Source organism: Equus przewalskii, chromosome 3, assembly GCF_037783145.1.
Source record: "Equus przewalskii isolate Varuska chromosome 3, EquPr2, whole genome shotgun sequence".
NCBI classification, from domain to species: domain Eukaryota; kingdom Metazoa; phylum Chordata; class Mammalia; order Perissodactyla; family Equidae; genus Equus; species Equus przewalskii.
This window is the reverse complement of record NC_091833.1, coordinates 704450-725116: the sequence shown is the minus strand read 5'-3', so window position 1 is coordinate 725116 and position 20667 is coordinate 704450. Positions and strand designations below refer to the sequence as shown.

The window sequence follows — 20667 nt, the reverse complement described above, 5'->3', positions numbered from 1 at the left end:
GTGGACCATTCGTTATAATGCTCTCCTAATCGTTTTGGCAACTATTAATGAGCATTGTAAGATCATTTCAAAAGGAGTTATTTCAGTAGGAGTTACAACAGGAGTTACAAAATTGTGGCATGCTAAATCTCTCAGTCCTCTGTGTATGTTATTAGCTGCAATTTTCTATTAAAAAAAAAAAAATAGGGGGCCCGGCCCCATGGCTGAGCGGTTAAAGTTCCTCATGCTCGGCTTCGGCAGCCCGGGTTTGCGCATTCCGATCCCAGGTGCGGGCCTGCTCCACTCACCAGCTACACTGTGGAGGTGTCCCACATACGGAAAATAGAGGAGGATTGGAACGGATGCCAGCTCAGAGGGAGTCTACAGGGGGCGTTGGGGAGGGCATGGGGTGGGGAACAGGACACGGACAAATGGACTTATATCATTATCTCTTTAGTCACCTAAAATACAGTTGAAACAGGGAGGTTAAATGCTTTATTTCTTTCCCCTCCTTTTCCCCAGTTTTTTCCCCAATTTCTTTTAATGTGGTAAAATATACATAGCAAAATTTACCATCTTAACGATTTTTCAGTATACAGTTCAGTAGTATTAAATACATTCATAATGTTGACCTACTGTCTAACACTTCAGCTTGTGAAACTGACACCCTACACGTATTAAACAGTAACTCCTCATTCTCCCCTTTCCCGCAGCCACTGCTAACCACTGTTCTACTTTCTCTCTCCGATTTTGACTGCTCTAAATACTTCAAATAAGTGAAATCATCCAGTATTTGTTATTTGTGACTGGCTTATTTCACTTAGCATAATGTCCTCAAAGTTCATCCATGTTGTAGTATGTATCAAAATTTCCTTCCATTTTAAAGCTGAATAATATTCCGTAGTATATGTGGCACATTTTGCTTCTCCATTCATCCGTTGATGGGCACTGGGTTGCTTCCACATTTTACCTCTTGTGAATAACGCTGCCGTGAACATGGGTGTAAAATGTCTCTCGGAGACCCTGCTTTCAGTTGTTTTCAGTATATACCCAGAAGTGGAATTGCTGGATCGTATGGTAATTCTCTTTTTAATTTTTTGAGGAACCACAATCACAGCAGCTTTACCATTTTACATTCCCACCAACTGTGCACCGGGGTTCTAGTTTCTCCGCATACTTGCCAACATTTGTTATTTTCCATTTTTTTCATGGCAGCCATTCTGATGTGTATAAGGTGGTATCTCGTAGTTTTGATTTGCTTTTCCCTTCTGTTTAGTGATGTTGAGCGTCTATTCATGTGCATATTGGCCATTTGCTTATCTTTTTTGGAGAAATGTCTAGTCAAGTCCTTTGCCCATTTTTTAATTGGATTTTTTGTGTGTGTTGTTGAGTTTTAGTTGTTCTTTATTAAGAATGTTACTCCCTTATCAGGTATAGGTCTTGCAAATACTTTCTGTCATTCTGTGGGATGTCTTTTTACTCTACTGATTGTGCCTTTAGATGTAAAAATTTTTTTAATTTCATAAAGTCCGGTTTGTCTGTTGTTTCCTTGTTGCCTGTGCCTTGGGTATCCTATCCAAGATATCACTGCCAAATCCAATGTAATGATGCTTTTGCTCTATATTTTTTATAGGAATTTTATTCTTCACATTTAGGGCTTGATCCATTTTTAGTTAATTTTTATATACAGTGTTAGATAAGGGTCCAACTTCATTCTTTTGCATAGATATCCAGTTTTCCTTTTGTTGAAAAGACTTGTCCTTTCCCCATTGAATGGTCTCAGCACCCTTGCCGAAAATCATTTGACCATATATACAAGGGCTTATTTCTGGGCTCTTGTTCTGTTCCACTGATCTATATGTCTGTTTTTATGCTAGTACCACACTGTTTTGATTACTGTAACTTTGTACTAAGTTTTGAAATCAGGAGTTATGAATCCTCCAACATTGTTCTTTTTCAAGGTTGTTTTGGCTTTTGGGGATCACTTGAGATTCCATGTGAATTTTAGGACAGGTTTTTCTATTGCTGCAAAAATTCCCATTGAGATTTGTGATAAGGGTTGTTCTGAATCTGTCGGTCACTTTGGGTAGTACTGCTTTCTTAACAATATCAACTTCCAATCTGTGAACAAGGAGTGTGTTTCCATTTGTTTATGTCTTCGTAATGATTTTTTTCAGCACTGTTTTGTGGTTTTCACTGCACACGTTTTTCACCTCTTTGGTTAAGTTAATTTCTAAGTATTTTATTCTTTTTGATTCTATTGTAAATGAAACAGTTTTCTTAATTTCCTTTTTGGATTGTTCATTGTTAATGTATAGAAACGCAACTGAGTTTTGCATGTTGGTTTTGTATCCTGCTATTTTGCTGAGTTCATTTGTTAGTTCTAATAGTTTTTTGTGGAGTCTTTAGGGTTTTCTGCATATCAAATCATATCGTCTGTGAGCAGTGATCATTTTATTTTCTAGTTTTCATGTCTTTTTTTCTTTTTCCTATTCCTCCCATTTTTTACAAGTTTTCAAACACTTCTAATCTGCTTTTGCAGTTACAATTTTATACAGTGTATTAATTGCAGATGAGTAAAGCATGCCTGGTGGCTGCTAACAGTAGTCAAACTTCCTTCCTTTACAAGTATTCCATGATTACACATCTAAACTTTATTTGAAAAACAGGTAACAAATAATACTGTATAGTTTAAGCATTTTATTAATTCTGGATGATTATGGATTTCACCAGAGCATTTTCTTTATTTAGATAGAATTTGCAAAGTTAAGAAGATTTTAGTGCTCAAGTTTACTTCAGATTTTACTGATTTAAAACAAAACCACAAATGGTGCCTTTTGTCCAATAAGATTTTTTTTTTTAAGATTTTATTTTATTTCCTTTTTTCTCCCCAAAGCCCCCAGTACATAGTTGTATATTCTTCGTTGTGGGTCCTTCTAGTTGTGGCATGTGGGACGCTGCCTCAGCGTGACTTTGATGAGCAGTGCCGTGTCCGCGCCCAGGATTCGAACCAACGAAACGCTGGGCCGCCTGCAGTGGAGCGCGGCAACTTAACCACTCGGCCACGGGGCCAGCCCCTTGTCCAGTAAGATTTTTATGGTTCTAAGAGTTAAGGTTCCTGAGTATTTGTTCATGTTGGAAACAGAAGAGAGAGTTTAAAGAGAGAAAAGAGGTTATTTTTAATGTGGCTTACCTGGTATGCTAAATCACGTGAAAACAAAATAATAAGGTTTTGAGGACATTGCCATTGAAGTTGTCTTAAAAGTTTGTTTTTCAAGATAAGGAAATTCTATAGTCCTAGGCTCATTTTCTGTTATCTCATTCCATATATATGGACACACACACAGAATTATTTTTTACAATTCCTATCTGAGGAAATTCCTATCTTATGAGGTTTTAGAAACTTAGTTTCTATTAGTTCAGTATTAGACTTCCTTAAACAACACTGACTTTGCATTTACATAATGTTTTAAGAATTTGGGGGTATGGTTTTATAGTTGGCAAAATCTACCTTAAAAGTTTTGTGATGAAACAAATCAGAGCCATTTTTTCATAGGAGTTGTCATTTTGAGGTAGGTAAACCATCTGTTGTATAAAATGTAAAGTAATTCTCTTTGATGAGTAATGTTTTGGAAAATAACTTAAAATACTTGGAGGAAATATTAGAAATTGTAATTGTTATTATTTTTAATCAAAATGCTCTCTCTGCTTTTGAAGTCATTTCCACACACAGTGAGTACCTACTCTGTGCAAAGCCCTCTACTCTATTATGTGAAGCACAAAGATGACAAGAAGTGCTTTCAGCCATTACAAGAGCATTTAGTTTACTGGGAGAGGTGTACAAGTCCAGCCGTGATGTGTAGCGGAATGAAATGAGTGCGCATGAGTTACACACTGCTGTATGATCACGAGGGAGGGCGGAGGAGGAGGCAGACTCACATTCTTGGGACTGCAGAGTCCTGCACAGCTGAGCTGAGCGTTTGGCCAAATGAAAAACTAGTAACTTCTCTGCTTCTCATTGTTCATAGTATCTCATGCCTTAGAAAGTAAAAAGTTTTCCAAACAATAAGCTCTACAAGAAATTCTCTTTTTTTTTTTTTTTTTTCAGAAAGATTAGCCCTGAGCTAACATCCCCTGCCAGTCCATCTTTTATATGCCTTATTTTGTATGTGACTCTCATAAGTTCCTCAAGGAGAGTTCCTGGAAGTAAAATAACTGGTTTTAAGGAGGGTCCGGCCCCGTGGCTGAGTAGTTAAAGCTCCGCGCACTCTGCTCAGGCAGCCCAGGTTCAGGTTCGTGGGTTCAGATCCTGGGTGTGGACCTACTCCACTCATCAGCCATGCTGTGGAGGCATCCCACATAGAAAAAGATATAGAAAAAGATTGGCACAGATGTTAGCTCACGGCAAATCTTCCTCACAAAAAAAAAACAAAACTGGTTTTAAGGAGGTGAAACATTGCCACGTTACCCTCCAGAAAGGCCACGAGCGTGCTTATTTCCCCAGCCTTTGCCACTCTTGAGTATTACCTTTTTTTAAGTCATTGTTATTTTGATGGGTGAAAAACATATTTCATTATGATTTTAATATGCATTTCTCAGATTACTGAAATAGAATTTTTCCTTTTCATAGGTGAGTTGACCTTTTCTGTTTTCCCTTATGTGTAGCAGACAGTTGTCAGTTAATTAAGGCTGTCTCTTACAGAGTGAAAGCTTAAAAAACAACATGAAACTAAATGAAAATTAAAAACATAACACGAAAAACCAACTCAATGAAAGCAGTTCTGCAGGAAAACCAAGTCAGTAGCAATCCATGTTATAGCCTAGACCAAGGACCAGCCTTGGAAGGTCAAGAGAGAAGAATGGTCCATGTGTCCTCAGTCATTCGCCTGTAAATTATCTTCTTTCTCAACTGGACTTTTGATACAGGTTTCATTTTATAACAAGGACCTGGATTCTGATATTTTTCTTTATTTTTGAAGGCAGATTCCTTTTCTTTAGTTATCAAATGAGGTGAGCAGATGGTAAACAGATGGTAAAATTGATTTTCTTCTTTAGGAATAAATGACTGTAACAGAGTCCACTCTAGGTGATCAATAGCCATTTCTGCTGTGCATGGCGGGGTGGGCCATGAGACTAAAAGCTAGACTTTATTTTCTTAACATGGATTATTGAAGAAAATGAGATTATCAGAGTAATGTGTTAAGATTAATATGCAGAATGTTTTGGAGTACTGAACTGGAACCCTTGAAGACTATTTAGAAAGCTGTAGCATTCATGAGTTAGAATTGCCAGTGGTGTGAAAGTCCCATGGTTGACAGAATAACAGAACTCTAAGCCAAAGTAGAGAATTTAGGAAGAGCATTTGATTTCGGAGAATTTGACTTTAGACAAAAATGCTTTTGAGGCAATGGGTGGGAGATACATACAGGCAACCATTGTCAATTTTGCCCTAGAGCTTCAGCAAACAAGTCAAGGTCAAAGCCTTGGTTTTGGGATTCTTCTGCATTGTAGAGGCCGTGGAAATGGCTGAGCTCAGAAAAAGTGAGCTTGGAGTGATAAGACAGAGGACTGTGAACTCATTATTTATCTTATTTTCTTTTGTTTGATTGTTTACTCATGTGTGTATTTGTATCCCTTTTAAAAAAATTATTTAAAAGTAACATGATTCTAGTAAGAAGCTCAAACAGTTCAAAAGTTTATAAAGCAGAGGCAACCACTATTTTCAGTTTCTTCTGTGCCCATCCTGAAATGTTTTGTACAGATACATACACACTTTCCTTTTTCACCCAAATGGAAGAAGGTTTTGTATATACAGTAGTCCTCCCTATGCACAGTTTTGCTTTCCACAGTTTTACTTACTGTAGTCAACCACAGTCCAAAAATAACACTATGTCACGGTACTTATGTCATTGACCTCACTTCATCTCATCACGTAGGCATTGTTTCATTCCACATCACAAGAAGGGTGAGGACAGTACAGGAAGATACTTTGAGAGAGAGAGAGAGACTACATTCATGTAACTTATTACAGTATATTATTATAACTATTCTGTTTTATTATTGTTAATCTCTTACTGCACCTAATTTATAAATTAAACTTTATCATAGCTGTGTATATATAGGAAAAAACATAATGTATATAGGATTTTGTGCTGTACACAGTTTCAGGTGTTCGCTGGAGGTCTTGCAGTGGATAAGGAGACTGTAAGTGTGACTCTGTCTTAATTCAGGTGTGTTGGCGTATCAGCACGTGTAGATCTACCTCAGGCTTTTAATACATTCGTGGTATTCCAATATATATACTATAATTTGATTAAATATTCATCTCAATGGACACTTGTATGCCGCTCTTTTCTGTTTGCAACAGTGCTCCATTAGACATTTTTGCACGTACATCTCTGTGTTCTGTGCAAACATGGGGGTATTTGATATTTCCAGCGCTTTAATTAAGGTTGTGCATGTGCATTTCTTTCCCTTAAATATTTTTAATCATAGAATATTTCAAATATACTGAAGAGAACAAAGAATAAACTAGAATAAACAAAGAAAACTTTTATTTTTAATTCTAATAAATATTGCAATTTCCCTTCAGAGGCTATAGTGATTTATGTTCCCACAAAAGGTATTATGGAAGTGCTTGTTCTTCCCAATATTGAATATTTTCTATCCTTTGTTTTGTAAAATGTATATTTATTAATTATGGGTTATTTCAGGAATGTAGAAAAATTAGATTAAACATTTCATATTTTAAATTGTTCACATTTTTGCAAGTCAGGTAAAAATTCATATTTTGTTATGATTTGCATTTCTTGAGGTCTTTATTAATGTTAAACAGCTTTTCATATAATTATTAGCCATTTATAATTCTTTTTTTTTTGGAATTGTGTGTTCATATACTTTGCCATTTTTTCTGTTAGAGTTTTTCTATGTCTTATTTTAAAATTTATGAAAGTTCCTTGTACCTTAAGGAAATTATCTTACTTTGTGATACATGCTATACTATCTCCAGCTTCTTGTATAACTTTTTATTTTGTATATTGTATTTGAGGAGGGGGGGTCATAGAGAATTGTTAAATATTTACTAGTCAAATTTTTCTTTCATGGTATCTGTTTTGTGTCTTGCTTGGAAAATGCCATTTGTATGTAAAATTTTTTTAAACAAACGAGTTTTTAAAATGTTTTTATGCTTTTATGATTTTGTATTTAAATCTTTGATTCAGTTTCCTGTTGATTTTTTGGGGGGGTTTTTTTGGTTTTTTTGGTGAGGAAGATTGGCCCTGAGGTAACATCTGCGCCAGTCTTCCTCTATTTTGTATGTGGGACACCACCACAGCATGGTTGATGAGTGGTGTGTAGGTCCACACACAGGATCTGAACCTGCAAACTCCGGGCTGCCAAAGTGGAGCGTGTGAATTTAACCACTATACCACCTGGCCAGCCCCTCTTGTTGATATTTTTGTTATACCTTTAGATATACATCTGCCTGTATTGATGGCCCCTGAAGAGTCCTTATTCAGCAGCACAGACGTCCTTATAATTCCTGCCATGCTATTGAGGAGTTAATTCCTACCCTTATTGTTTACCTGTGTCTTCTTTTATAGAGCATTTGGGTCACCTTTTCCTGCTATAAGCAGGAAAGGTTTACCATAAATAAAAGGAACTCTCCCAGTCATGGGTCATTTAAACAAGAGATTTATTATAATAAAACCAGACTCACTTTAATATCATAAATAGTGGATTTAAAATTTTAATAAATTACAACATAGATATACACAGCAAAAGTAGCCTCTTTATTTTCTAAAATCAAAGCTCTGTGCCTTGGGTAGGTATGGGAGAAAGGGAATTTAAACTTCTCAATTAAAATTATCTTGGTCTCTTTAAGATTATAATTTGTTGGTTAAATTTTCAGTTTTTGTGGATCTTGTGTCGTTTCTGCTTCTTCTAGCAAAAATGGTAACTGGCTGAGCCTAAGGATAGGCTTATATGTCCTCAAACGATTGGAAGGAGTTCTTTGTATCTGCCCTGAGATCCTTGTGCCACCACATTGATGACCCTTGTGTCCTATGTCCTCTGCCGGCATTTGCTGCTGAAGTTGGCAGCTGGAGACTTCCTGGTCTCTCTTCCTGGCTCAGTCAGAGCCTCATGGTCTGCCCTGTCTGACTTGATCCTGCCTTGAATCTCCCGTTCTGATGGATTCTTCTGAAGCTCCACCTCCTCCATCCAACCGTCTGACTTGGACTGTCCATCGCCCATCCTCTACCATGGGGTTCATTTGCCTTGTACCGTAGCAGCTCATGGAAGGTCCATTGGCCTTCAACTTGGCTACCTTTTATGTTTACCACAGAGGATCTTCAGTTCCTTCTCTACGTGTAAAGCTCAAGGGAAGTTTAAGAATACTGGGTTAGACGATCTGCACTGTCTTATGTGTGTGTCACTAAGGATAACCCTTGTATGTAGCTATCATCTCAAAAGATAGGCTCTGCCTTAAGTTCCAACGGGAAGCCAGGCTCTTTGTGCCATGTTTCCCTTTACTTCCCCAGCTTCTGTATTCTCAGTGTTACCCCCTTCCAGGTTGAACCCTGAGACTGAGACCGGGAAGGATGCTTGGGGAAACTGGACTTGAACCACTTCCATCTTCTAATAATCTGCAACTCCTCCTCTTTGCACTAAGCCTTCTCATTGCCTCCATAGGTAGCTGACATCCAGACTTGAACTCTTTCTCCCTGTGACTTAAAGTAAAATTTGTTCAGATCCCAAGATTTTGCTTTTTGTTTGTAAATAAAATTCTGGGGATTTAGGAATCTTTTCTCATTCTCAATAAAGCCTGACTTTCAATACTTTTTTCTGAGTAGAAACTCAAAAACTGCTATTTTGGAAGCCAAAAGCTGAATATTGACTCTTTTTTTCAGTCCTGCTATAATAATCCTAATCTTCCCATAGGCTAACAGTTCTGAAAGTGTGGTGTGGGATTCCTGGGGGATCCCAAAGACCCTTTTGGAGGGTCCATGAGATCAAAATAATTTTCGTAAAAATCGTAAGACATTATTTGCCCTCTTCACTCTTATTCTCTCGCGTTCTCTTCACTGTCGTTCTCTTTGCTCTCCTTCTCTCACAAGTATACAGTGGAGTTTTTCAGAAACTTTAAAATATGTAATAACTGCACTGCTCTGGTATCTTATGTCTGTGCTTATGTATTCTCGTGTTTTAAAAACCAGCTTTAATTTTTAATATAATAAATTATATCAGTATTATATCAGTAGATATTGCTCATATAAACAAAAGCTCTTTGAAGTCCTCAGTAATTTTTAAAACTGTAAAGAAATCCTGAGACCAAAAAGCTTGCAAACTGCTGCCCTAGGCAAATGGATGCCTCTGATTGGCTCTGGTCACTGTGCAAAGTCATGAGAAAGAGCAGTACAGTAGCCTTGATACATACATAGATTGATCAAGCAAAGATAAGATCTCTGCAGTGACACAAGTCAGATAGACTATAACAATCTCTGTAAGCACCGCCCTCACCACCCCACCACCCCTTTCTTGTTCCTGCCACATAGTTGTCATGGTTCTGGCATCTAGACCTGAAAGGCAACCAAATGAGCAAACTTAGAGGCTGGTCTATTGGTGAGGTGGTATAAAACATATAGCCCTTGACTCCAGGGACCCTTTACCATTTTCTTTGTGAGGTCACTTGTCTGCTTATTACATAACTGGAAGGCTATCACTTTACATGGCCATTAGCTATGTATTTTACTTTTAGAACTTGAAAGTTCACACTGAGAATGCCTCCCTAGTCTCTTCACTGAACATGGTGGATAGAGCTTGTTAGGCATTTCAGGGGCATGTGTTATGACATTGGGATGGCGAGGGAAACATGACCTGAAAATGTCTGTCCTTTATTTCTCGTTTTATTGAGATGTAACTGACATACAGCCCTGTGTAAGTTTAGGGTGTCCAGCATAATGACTTGACTGACAAATATCATGAAACGATTACCCTGATAGGTTAACATCCATCATCTCCTATAAATATAGAAAAACAAAACAAAAACACACACACACAAAATATTTTTTTCCTTGTGATGAGAACTCTTAGGATTTACTCTTTTAACAACTTTCATATATATCATACAGCTGTCTTAACTATAGTCATCATATTGTACGTTACATCCCTACTATTTATTTATCTTATAACTGGAAGTTTGTACTTTTTGACCAGCTTCATCTAATTCCCCCTTCCCCTACCCCCCACCTCTGGTAACCACAAATCTGATCTTTTTCTATAAATTTGGTTGCTTTTGTTGTTGGTTTTTCTTTTTTTTTTTTTTTAGATTCCATATATAAGTAAGATCATACAATATTGGTCTTTCTCTGACATATTTCACTTAGCATAATGCCCTCAACGTCCATCTGTGTTGTTACAAGTGGCAGGATTTCCTTGTTTTTTAAAGCTGAATAATATTACATTGTGTATATACATATATATGTACCACATCTTCTTTATCCATTTATCTATCGACAGACACTTTGATTGTTTCCATGTCTTGGCTATTGCAAATAATGCTACAGTGAACATGGGGGCGCAAATATCTCCTGAACATAGTGTTTTCATTTCTTTAGGATATATTCTCAGAAGTGGAATTGCTGGGTCATATAGTAGTACTTTTTTAAAATTTTTTGAGGAACCTTTATATTCTTTTCCATAGTGGTTGTACCAATTTACGATCTCATCAACAGTACCCAAGGATTCCCTTTTCTCTACATCCCTGCCATCATCTGTTATCTCTTGTCTTTTTGATGCTAGCCATTCTAACAGAGGTGAGGTGATATCTCATTGTGGTTTTGATTTACATTTCAAGATAACCTGAAAATTTCTTTAATATCACAAATGCCTCTCCACTCATTCATCAATTTCAGTAATTATTTACTAAGCCTCTCCTCTGCAAGGCATTATGTTAAAAACCAAGTGTTCAAAAATGAAAAGCAAGATAGACTCAAGAGTTACAGTAGCATGAATCTCAAGGATGTCATTATACCAAGACATCACTCTATTTATGCTATATTTAGAAGTTTAAGCTTGATTTTTAAATACACTGGTTCATATCTTAAATGTTTTAAAATGCAGCAGAATTTCAGAACCAGGTGTACATTAATACTCAAGAGTATCATTTGTAGTGCATTTGGATGGAGCTATAGAAGATTCTTCTCTTTCTTTCCTTACACTCCTGTCCTCTCATGGCTTTAAGCATCATCTACATGCCAAAGACCCCCAAATTTATATATCTCCAGGCTGGACCTCCCTTCGAGTTCCAAAGTCACATATTCAGCTGCCTACCAGCCATCTCGACATCTCTGTCTGTGTCTGATAAGACATTTCAGACCATGTTTCCCAAACTGCATCCTTGATCTTTTCCTTCAAATCTCCTTAACCCATAGTCTTCCCGTCTCCCTAAATGGCAGTCCCATCCTTCCAATTCCTCTGTCAAATGTTGGAGTCATCCTTGCCACCTCTTTCTATCATACCTAACATCAAGTCTGTCAGGAAATACTATTCATTGCTTTCAAACTGTATCCACAGCCTGACTACTTTTCACCACCTCCACTGTAACCGTCCTGGTCTAAGACAACGTCATTTCTCACCTGAATTATTCCAGTTACCGTTCTCTGCTTTTGCTCTTGTTCCCCTATGGTCTGTTTCAACACCTGAGCTGCTGTGATCCTCTGACAGTGTAAATCAGGTCATGTCACTCTTCTCAGAGTTTTCCAGGGGCTTCTTTTTTATGTTTAGAAAACTAGCCAAAGTCTGTAAAATGGCCTCCCAGGCCCTGCATACTTTGGCCCACCATTACCTCTCTGACTTTCTATTCGATTTTCCCACTTGATGTTTTGCACCAGCCACACTGACTTCCTTGTTGTTCCTTAAACACTACAAAGCAAGGTCCAATCTCAGAGTTTGGGTCAAGTAACTATTTTCTCTGCCTGGAATATTATTCCTCCAGATAACCATATCACCTCTTTCAAGTTATTTCTCTAAATATTTTCACTTCCTTCACATCTAACCTCAAATTTCATCTTATTTCTCATTGATGCCTGCTGTATTCAAAATTGCCACTCTCTAGCACTTCCCTTTGCCCTTGCTCTGCTTAAGTTTTTCTCCAAGGCCCTTTAACTTGCTGAAATACTGTATACTTATTATTTTTATTATAGCTTCTCTTACTATAACAGAAACTCCATGGGAACAGGGATTTTTGTTCTGTTCTGTGTCATTTCTCCAGTGCCTAGAGCAGTGCTGGCAACAAATGGGGACTTGGTGGATATCTACTGAATAGTCAAGTTTTTTGACATCAGAACAGAACCTGAAGACAGAACATGTTTTTAAGTGCTCAAACTGTCCCGAATGGATAGGCCTCTTTCAGGTAAAGATTTAACAGCTAACAAAGGTAGCTCCTGATGAAAATGGTGTGTGTTTGTAGACGTTCCAGCATGTATTATTGAGTGGATTTTCTTTAAAAAATCCACAAGAGGGTTCTCAGAACTGTATACAAAGCTTAGGAACTTTGGCTGTTGGCAATTTTATCTAAGCAGATGTAGAAAATAATGGAGACTTTTTCAAGAATTCTGTCCATTTTTCTAAAAACACAAATTAAACCATTCCACCCCTTAAGATATCATAAGGTTATCTTATAAATCCCTTGTAAATGCATTCAGTTTGAACTGATTCAAATTCTGTTGTAAATAATAGTTGATCTCTATCAGCAAAGATGAAGAGACCTGTTTACTAAAAACTGCTGTTGTTTCTGATGTTATCATTCTGTTCTCTGATAAGGTTAGGGCTCCAGGGAGACAAAGTGATAGGGAATATTTTTGTAAGCATCCCATAACTTCTCTGATACTTATACTTGTTTATTCCTAAAGACTTCTGAGAGAAACTTTACAGAGATATTAGTCTGTTGTAGCAATATTACACTTGCTTATTTCATAGCTGTTAGTACCCATTATTGGTACCTGGGCTTAATCCAGGGATGTCCAGTCCTTCCTCAGTCCCTCCCCAAAAATGTAGTGAATCTGCCATAAATTTTTCAGTCTTTATCTGAAATAGAGTCAGGAATTAATAGTAAGAAGAATCGCTACCATTTATTGAGCACGTAGAGGAGCCTGGACCTGTTCTCAGTAGTGTATATCCATTCACTTATTTATTCCTCACAACAACCTTATGGAACAAGTTCTTTTATGAACACCATTATGCATGTTGTGAAGCCAACATACAGAGCTTAAGTAACTTCCCCAAGGTCATGCCCTGGAAACTGAGAGCCTCTCTGCCTCTAAACTTTCAGTGTATTATACATTTTACATAACTGTGTAGAGCTGTATTCTTAACATTGTTGTGATCCCAAACACCTTTGAGAATCTGGGGGAAGTTATAGAACCTTTCCCAGGAAAAATGCCCATAACAATTTTATGTTCATGAACACCATGAAACCTCTCCATAAACTCCCTAGGATGTCCCCCAGTGAAGAGTGAAGTAATATAGCTCGTTTTAAATACATAAACATTACAGGCATATGTGATGCAGAAAACAAAGTCGCACATTACCTGAGACCCTAGATATTAGAAATCAGAGAAATTAAGTAAAAACCACAAGATAGCATTTTACATTCATCGGATTTGCCAGAATTATTGGACTGCTCTTATTACACAGTGAAAAAATTAAAAAACTGAAGCTTGTATATATTAACATGAATGAATCTCAGAAACAATGTTGAGCAAAAACAAAGTCTCAGAATTGTGATAGCATTTAGGTAGAGTTTAAAAGTATACAAAATTAAATAATTTGTATTGTGTACTTGTGGGTGTGTGAAGTAAAACCATAGAGGAGTAGGGAAATAAACAGAAAGTAACCTTTGTGGAAGAGGAGTTAGAAAAGATTCAGCAGAGAACGCTGGATTTGAGTTGCAGAATGGTGATCTGTTCAGGGAGCAGAGGATATTTGAGTGTTTATTTTATTATTCTTTATATCTTTGATAGATTGTTTTTGTTGTGTGAGTTATTTCACAATTTTAAAAATGATTCCTAAAATAGAGGGTCCAACTATGCATCCATTTTCTAACTTTTTTTCACTTAATTTCTTAGAAACCATTCTATCTCAGTACTTAGATCTACCTCATCTATGTCATAACTAAATTATATTCTCTTATGTGAACATATATTTCTTTTAACGTACTAATTCTTGCCACTAAAAAAAGAGTGGAAGGGTCCCCAGTAGTAAATACGTACTTAACATATTCTGGTTTGTGAACGGATTCCCTGCATTCATGAGGATTTTGTGTATTGTTTTTATAGATATTACTAACCATCAGTGTATTTAAGGCTGTTACTTTGTTGATTTAAAATTTAAATTTTACCTACAACTGTGTACTGGAGGGCTTATGGGAAGAAGAAGAGGAAAAAAAGAAAATTGGCAACAGATGTTAGCTCAGGTGCCAATCTGTAAAAAAAAAAAAAAAGGAAAGGAGTCTTGAAAAATTTTAAATTTTGTTGGTTTAAGCTTTATTTAAACTTTAAGGAAACACATGCTGTAAGGCTAGTATACCATTATATGTAATACTAACTCTGCTTTTGGTTTGCTTGTATTTGACACAGCACTCTGCATTCAGCACTGACTTCTTTTTTCTTTTCCCTACTTTTTATTCTGAAAACTTTCAAGCATTCAGAAAATGTTTAAAAGATTATTAAAATACTCTTCACGCAGATGGAACAATTTTTAGCATTTTGCTGTATTTTCACATATGTACATACATGTGTGCATGCATTCTTATGTATGTGAAGAGAGAACGTTTTCCTGAACTATTTAAAAGTGAGTTATGGACATTTTGACACTTCATTTGTGAATACCTTAGCGTGCATCTTTGAAGAATAAGGATGTTCTCCTACGCAACCACAATACCATTATTCCATCTGAGAAAATTAATGATTATTGTACAAAATCATTTAATAACCAATCCATATTCACATTTTCACAGTCATCTCAAAAATACCTTTCATTACTGCTTTTTTTTTCCCTATTTAGGACCCAATCAGAGCTCACGTATGCATTTGGTAGTTATTTCTTTATGATCTTTCTTTATCCAGCTGTATATACCCTTACTTTACTTTTTTTTTTTTTTTTTTTGGATATTGATGTTTTTGAAGTGTCCAGGCCACTTGTATTATAGAATATCCCACATTCTGGATTTATCTGGTTGTTTCCACATGGCTTTAACTTTTGAGCACCAACTTCTTATAGTAAAAAATAGAATAATAAGCTCCAATAAGCTCAGTGTTGTTGGCTTTGTATGTTTTGACAAAATAGATGAACCCTTTTTGTTTTCATTATGAAGAAAGAGAAGGAACAAATGGTAAAAGTACCACAAATATTGTCTTTTTTAAGAAAATCGAAGTATCAAATATAATAAGTGCTTATTATATCAGTTGTATTTCCACAGAGAAAACAGTATATTGGCCATAAGCAATTACAGAGTCTCGTAATCTTTTAAAAAATATAAAATATCTCTGTTACTTTTTTTCTCATTATATTAGTGCAATATGTTAGTTATTGTATAGAAATAACAGCATGGTATTTCCTCCTTTGATTCAAATAGTTTGTGGTATTTGTTACATGAAGTATGACTTTTTTCCCCATGTATTAAAAACCAGCTACATTTCAGTACATGAGATATTTGTATTTTGTACATCTCTTCTTTGGTTCCATGCAAAGATACTTGACATTCATGTTTTATGGTTCTAGAAATAAGAACATAGTCTCCTTATGTGCATAATCAATTTAGTTATTTAAATCACTAACTAATACATTGTGTTTATGTAAAAGCTATTGAGATCAGACAAGCAGTTGAAGTCAGTTGGGCATTTGGTACCAAATGGAAATATATTCCAGATATTTGTAATCACAGAAAGGTGAGTGAACGTTATTTAACACCATGCACATGCCTCTGGGTGGCAAGAGCCAAGGTTCTGTAGGGGGCGTTGGCTGTGGCATTCAACCAGGTGAGGCTTTGGGTTCTGTCCCTCACAGCTTGGGTTTTGGGTAAATCCCGTTTGTTCTTTGAGACTCTGTCTCTTCCTTTGTAAAAATGGTGATAGTTCACATAGCCTGATGCAGTGGCTTTAGAGTGTGAAATATGGATTTGTGAGAATGTGAATATGGATTGGTTATTAAATAATCTTATGAAATAGCTATTAATCTTCTCAGATGTAATAGTGGTGTTGTGGTTGGGTAGGACAACATCCTTATCCTTCAAAGATTCATTTTAAAGTATTCACAGGTAAAGTGTCAAGATGTCCATAACTCACTTTCATGGAAAAGATGATTGTATTTGAACATGAATACTCTTAGATCAGTTTGCTATAAATATTTTTATAAGACTTCGTGTATGCTTCAGAAAGTATGTCCACTTATATTAACAGCAATGGGAACAGTATAAAAAGAAAATCATTCATTTATTTTCTAACATGAATGAAATTCAGGTTATAAGTTTAAAGATAATGTAACTGGCCAATGTATGTGTCAATTTTATATTATTTTATTATTGTTCAATTTTAAAGACATATGACGTGGCTAGAAAAAGTAAACTATGTATGTATATATGCTTTTCATTTCATTATTTATAAAATAATGAAATTTATGAAATTATTTCATTTCATTATTTATGAAAGCTACTATTCCATTACGTTTGTTTCATTTATAATGTTGTTTAATTATGTTGAAATACGAGTTAAAAGTGGACAAATGAACTCAGTATAAACACAACCTGGTTATTTAATTTTCAGGTTTTTTTGTTTTTCTTTTTTTTTTACGCCATCCCCTCACATGTGAACCTAATCGCCCTTTTTGCCTTCCCCCGCCCTTTCCCCTCTGATAACCACCAATCCAATCTCTATTGCTGTGTGTTTGTTTGTCATTGTTTTTATCTTCTACTTATGAGTGAGATCATATGGGATTTGACTTTCTCCCTCTGACTTGTTTTACTCAGCCTGATACCCTCAAGGTCCATCTATGTTGTCACAAATGGCCGGATTTCATCATTTCTTATGGCTGAGTAGTATTCCATTGTGTATAAATACCACATCATCTTTATCCATTCCTCCCTTGATGGATACCTAGGTTGCTTCCAAGTCTTGGCTATTGTGTGTAATGCTGCAGTGAACACAGAGGTGCATGTATCTTTATGCATTCGTGTTTTCAAGTTCTTTGGATAAATACCCAGCAATAGGATAGCTGGATCATATGGTAGATCTATTCATAATTTTCTGAGGATACTACAAACTGCTTCCCATAGTGGCTGCACCAGTTTGCACTCACACCAGCAGCGTACAAGGGTTCCCTTCTCTCCACATCCTGTCCAACACGTGTTGTTTCCTGTCCTGTTAATTATAGGCATTCTGACCAGAGTGAGGTGATACCTCATTGTACTTTTGATTTGCATTTCCCTGATAGCTAATGATGTTGAGCATCTTTTCAGATGCCTGTTGGCCATCTTCTTTGGAGAAATCTCTGTTGAGATCTTTCGCCCATTTTTTAATTGGGTTGTTGGTTGTTTTGCTGTTGAGCAGTATGAGTTCTTTGTATATTTTGGATATTAACCCCTTATCTGATACATGGTTTGCAAATATCTTCTCCCAATTGTTAGGTTGTCTTTTCATTTTGTTGATGGTTTCCTTTGCTGTGCAGAAGCTTTTTAGTTTGATGTAGTCCCATTTGTTCATTTTTTCTTTTGTTTCCCTTGCGTGCTCAGACATGGTACTTGAAAATATGCTGCTAAGACCAATGTCAAAGAGTGTACTGCCTTTGTTTTCTTCTAGAAGTTTCATGGTTTCTGGTCTTATATTCAACTCTTTAATCCATTTTGAGTTGATTTTGGTGCATGGTGTAAGGGAATGGTCTACTTTCATTCTTTTGCATGTGGCTGTCCAGTTCTCCCAACGCCATTTATTGAAGAGACTCTCCTTTCTCCATCGTATGCTCTTGGCTCCCTTGTGGAATATTAGCTGTCCATAAATGTGTGGGTTTATTTCTGGGCTCTCAGTTCTCAATTCCATTGATCTGTGTGTCTGTTTTTGTGCCAGTACCCTGCTGTTTTGGTTACTATGGCTTTGTAGTATATTTTGACATCAGGGAGTGTGATACCTCCAGCTTTGTTCTTTTTTCTCAGGAATTCTTTGGCTATTCAGGGTCTTTTGTTGTTCCATACAGATTTTCGTATTCTTTGTTCTATTTCTTTAAAACTGTTGTTGGAACTTTGATAGAGATTGCTTTGAATCTGTAGGTTGCTTTAGGAAGTATGGACATTTTAATGATGTTAATTCTTTGAATCCAAGAACACGGAATATGTTTCCATTTCTTTGTATTTTCTTCAATTTCTTTCAACAATGTTTTATAGTTTTCAGTGTACGGATCTTTCACCTCTTTGGTTAGCTTTATTCCTAGGTGTTTTATTCTTTTGGTTGCAATTGTTAATGGGATTATATTCTTTTTTTTTCCTTTTTTTTGAAGATTAGCCCTGAGCTAACTGCTGCCAATCCTCCACTTTCTTCTGTGGAGGACTAGCCCTGAGCTAACATCCATGCCCATCTTCCTCTACTTTATATGTGGGACGCCTACCACAGCATGGCTTGCCATGTGGTGACATGTCCGCACCTGGGACCCAAACCGGCAAACCGCCGGCTGCCGAAGAAGAATGTGTGCACTTAACCGCTGCGCCACCAGGCCAGCCCCTGGGATTGTATTCTTAATTTCTCTTTCTCCTGCTTCATTGTTAGTGTATAGAAACGCAACCAATTTTTGTATGTTGATTTTGTATCCCATGACTTGACTGTATTCCTTTATTGTTTCTGAAAGTTTTTTAGTGGATTCTTTAGGGTTTTCTATATATAAAATCATGTCATCTGCAAAGAGTGACAGTTTCACTACTTATTTTCCAATATGGATCCCTTTTATTTCTTTTTCTTGCCTGATTGCTCTGGCTAGGACTTCCAATACCATGTTAAATAAGAGTGGTGACAGTGGACATCCTTGTCTGATTCCTATTCTTAGAGGGATAGCTTTCAGTTTTTCTCTATTGAGAATGATATTATCTGTGGGTTTGTCATATATGGCCTTTATTATGTTGAGGTGTTTTCCTTCTATACCCATTTTATTGAGAGTTTTTATCATAAATAGATACTGTATCTTGTCAAATGCTTTCTCTGCATCTATTGACATGTTCATGTGATTTTTATTCTTCATTTTGTTAATGTGATGTATCATGTTCATAGAATTGCAGATGTTTAAGCATCCCTGCATTCCTGGAATGAAACCCACTTGATCATGATGTATGATCTTTTGAATGTATTGTACTCAATTTGCTAGCATTTTGTTGAGGATTTTTCCATCGATGTTCATCAGTGATATTGGCCTGTAATTTTCATTTTTTTGTGTTGTCTTTGTCTGGTTTTGGTATCAGGATAATTTTGGCTTTGTAGAATGAGTTAGGAAGCTTCATCACCTCTTCAATTTTTTGGAAGAGTTTGAGAAGGATAGGTATTAAGTCTTCTTTGAATGTCTGGTAGAATTCAGCAGGGAAGCCATCTCGTCCTGGACTTTTTTGGGGGGGGATGTTTGATGGCTGTTTCGATCTGCTTACTGGTGATTGGTCTATTCAAATTCTCTACTTCTTCTTGGTCCAGTTTTGGAAGGTTCTATCTTTCTAGGAAATTTATCCATTTCTTCAAGATTATCCAATTTGTTGGCATATAGGTTTTCATAATATTCTCTTCTTATCTTTTGTATTTCTGAGGTGTCCATTGTCATTTCTCCTATTTCATTTCTGATTTTATTTATTTGAGCCTTCTCTCTTTTTTTCTTTTTGAGTCTAGCTAAGGTTTTGTCAGTTTTGTTTATCTTTTCAAAGAACCAGCTCTTGGTTTCATTAATTTTTTCTATTGTTTTTTTTTAGTCTCTATTTTGTTTATTTCTGCCCTGATTTTTATTATTTCCTTCCTTCTGCTGATTTTGGGCATTGTTTTTTGTTCTTTTTCCCGTACCTTTAAATGTGTTTTAGATTGTTTTTTTGGGAATTTTCTTCTTTGTTGAGGTAGGCCTGAATTGCTATAAACTTCCCTCGTAGAACCGCTTTTGCTGTATCCCACAGATTTTGGTATGTTGTATTTTCATTTTTGTTTGTCTCCAGGGATTTTTTTATTTCTCTTTTGATTTCTTCATTGACCCAATCGTTGTTCAGTAGCATTTTGTTTAATCTCCACATCTTTGTGGCTTTTCTGGTTTTCTTCCTGTAGTTGATTTCTACTTTCATACCTTTGTGGTCAGAAAAGATGCATGGTGTTATTTCGATTTTCTTAAATTTATTGAAACTTGTTTTGTGGCCTAATATGTGATTAATCCTGGGGAATGTTCCAGGTGCATTTCAAAAGAATGTGTATTCTGTGGTTTTTGATGGAATGGTCTATATATATCTACTAAGTCCATCTGGTGTAATGTGTCATTTAAGGCCACTGTTTCCTTATTAATGTTCTGTTTGGATGATCTATCCATTGGTGTAAGTGGAGTGTTAAAGTCCCCTACTGTTATTGTGTTTCTGTGTATTTCTCCTTTTATGTCTGTTAATAATTGCTTTATATATTTAGGTACTCCTCTGTTGGG

At 36.3% G+C, this 20667-nt stretch overlaps 1 protein-coding gene across 1 annotated transcript in view; it reads left to right on the top strand.

Moving 5' to 3' along the window:
- Window positions 1-20667, top strand: part of ITFG1 (integrin alpha FG-GAP repeat containing 1) — a 266570-nt gene that overhangs the window by 26616 nt on the left and 219287 nt on the right. The gene's annotated exons all lie outside the window — the stretch shown is intronic.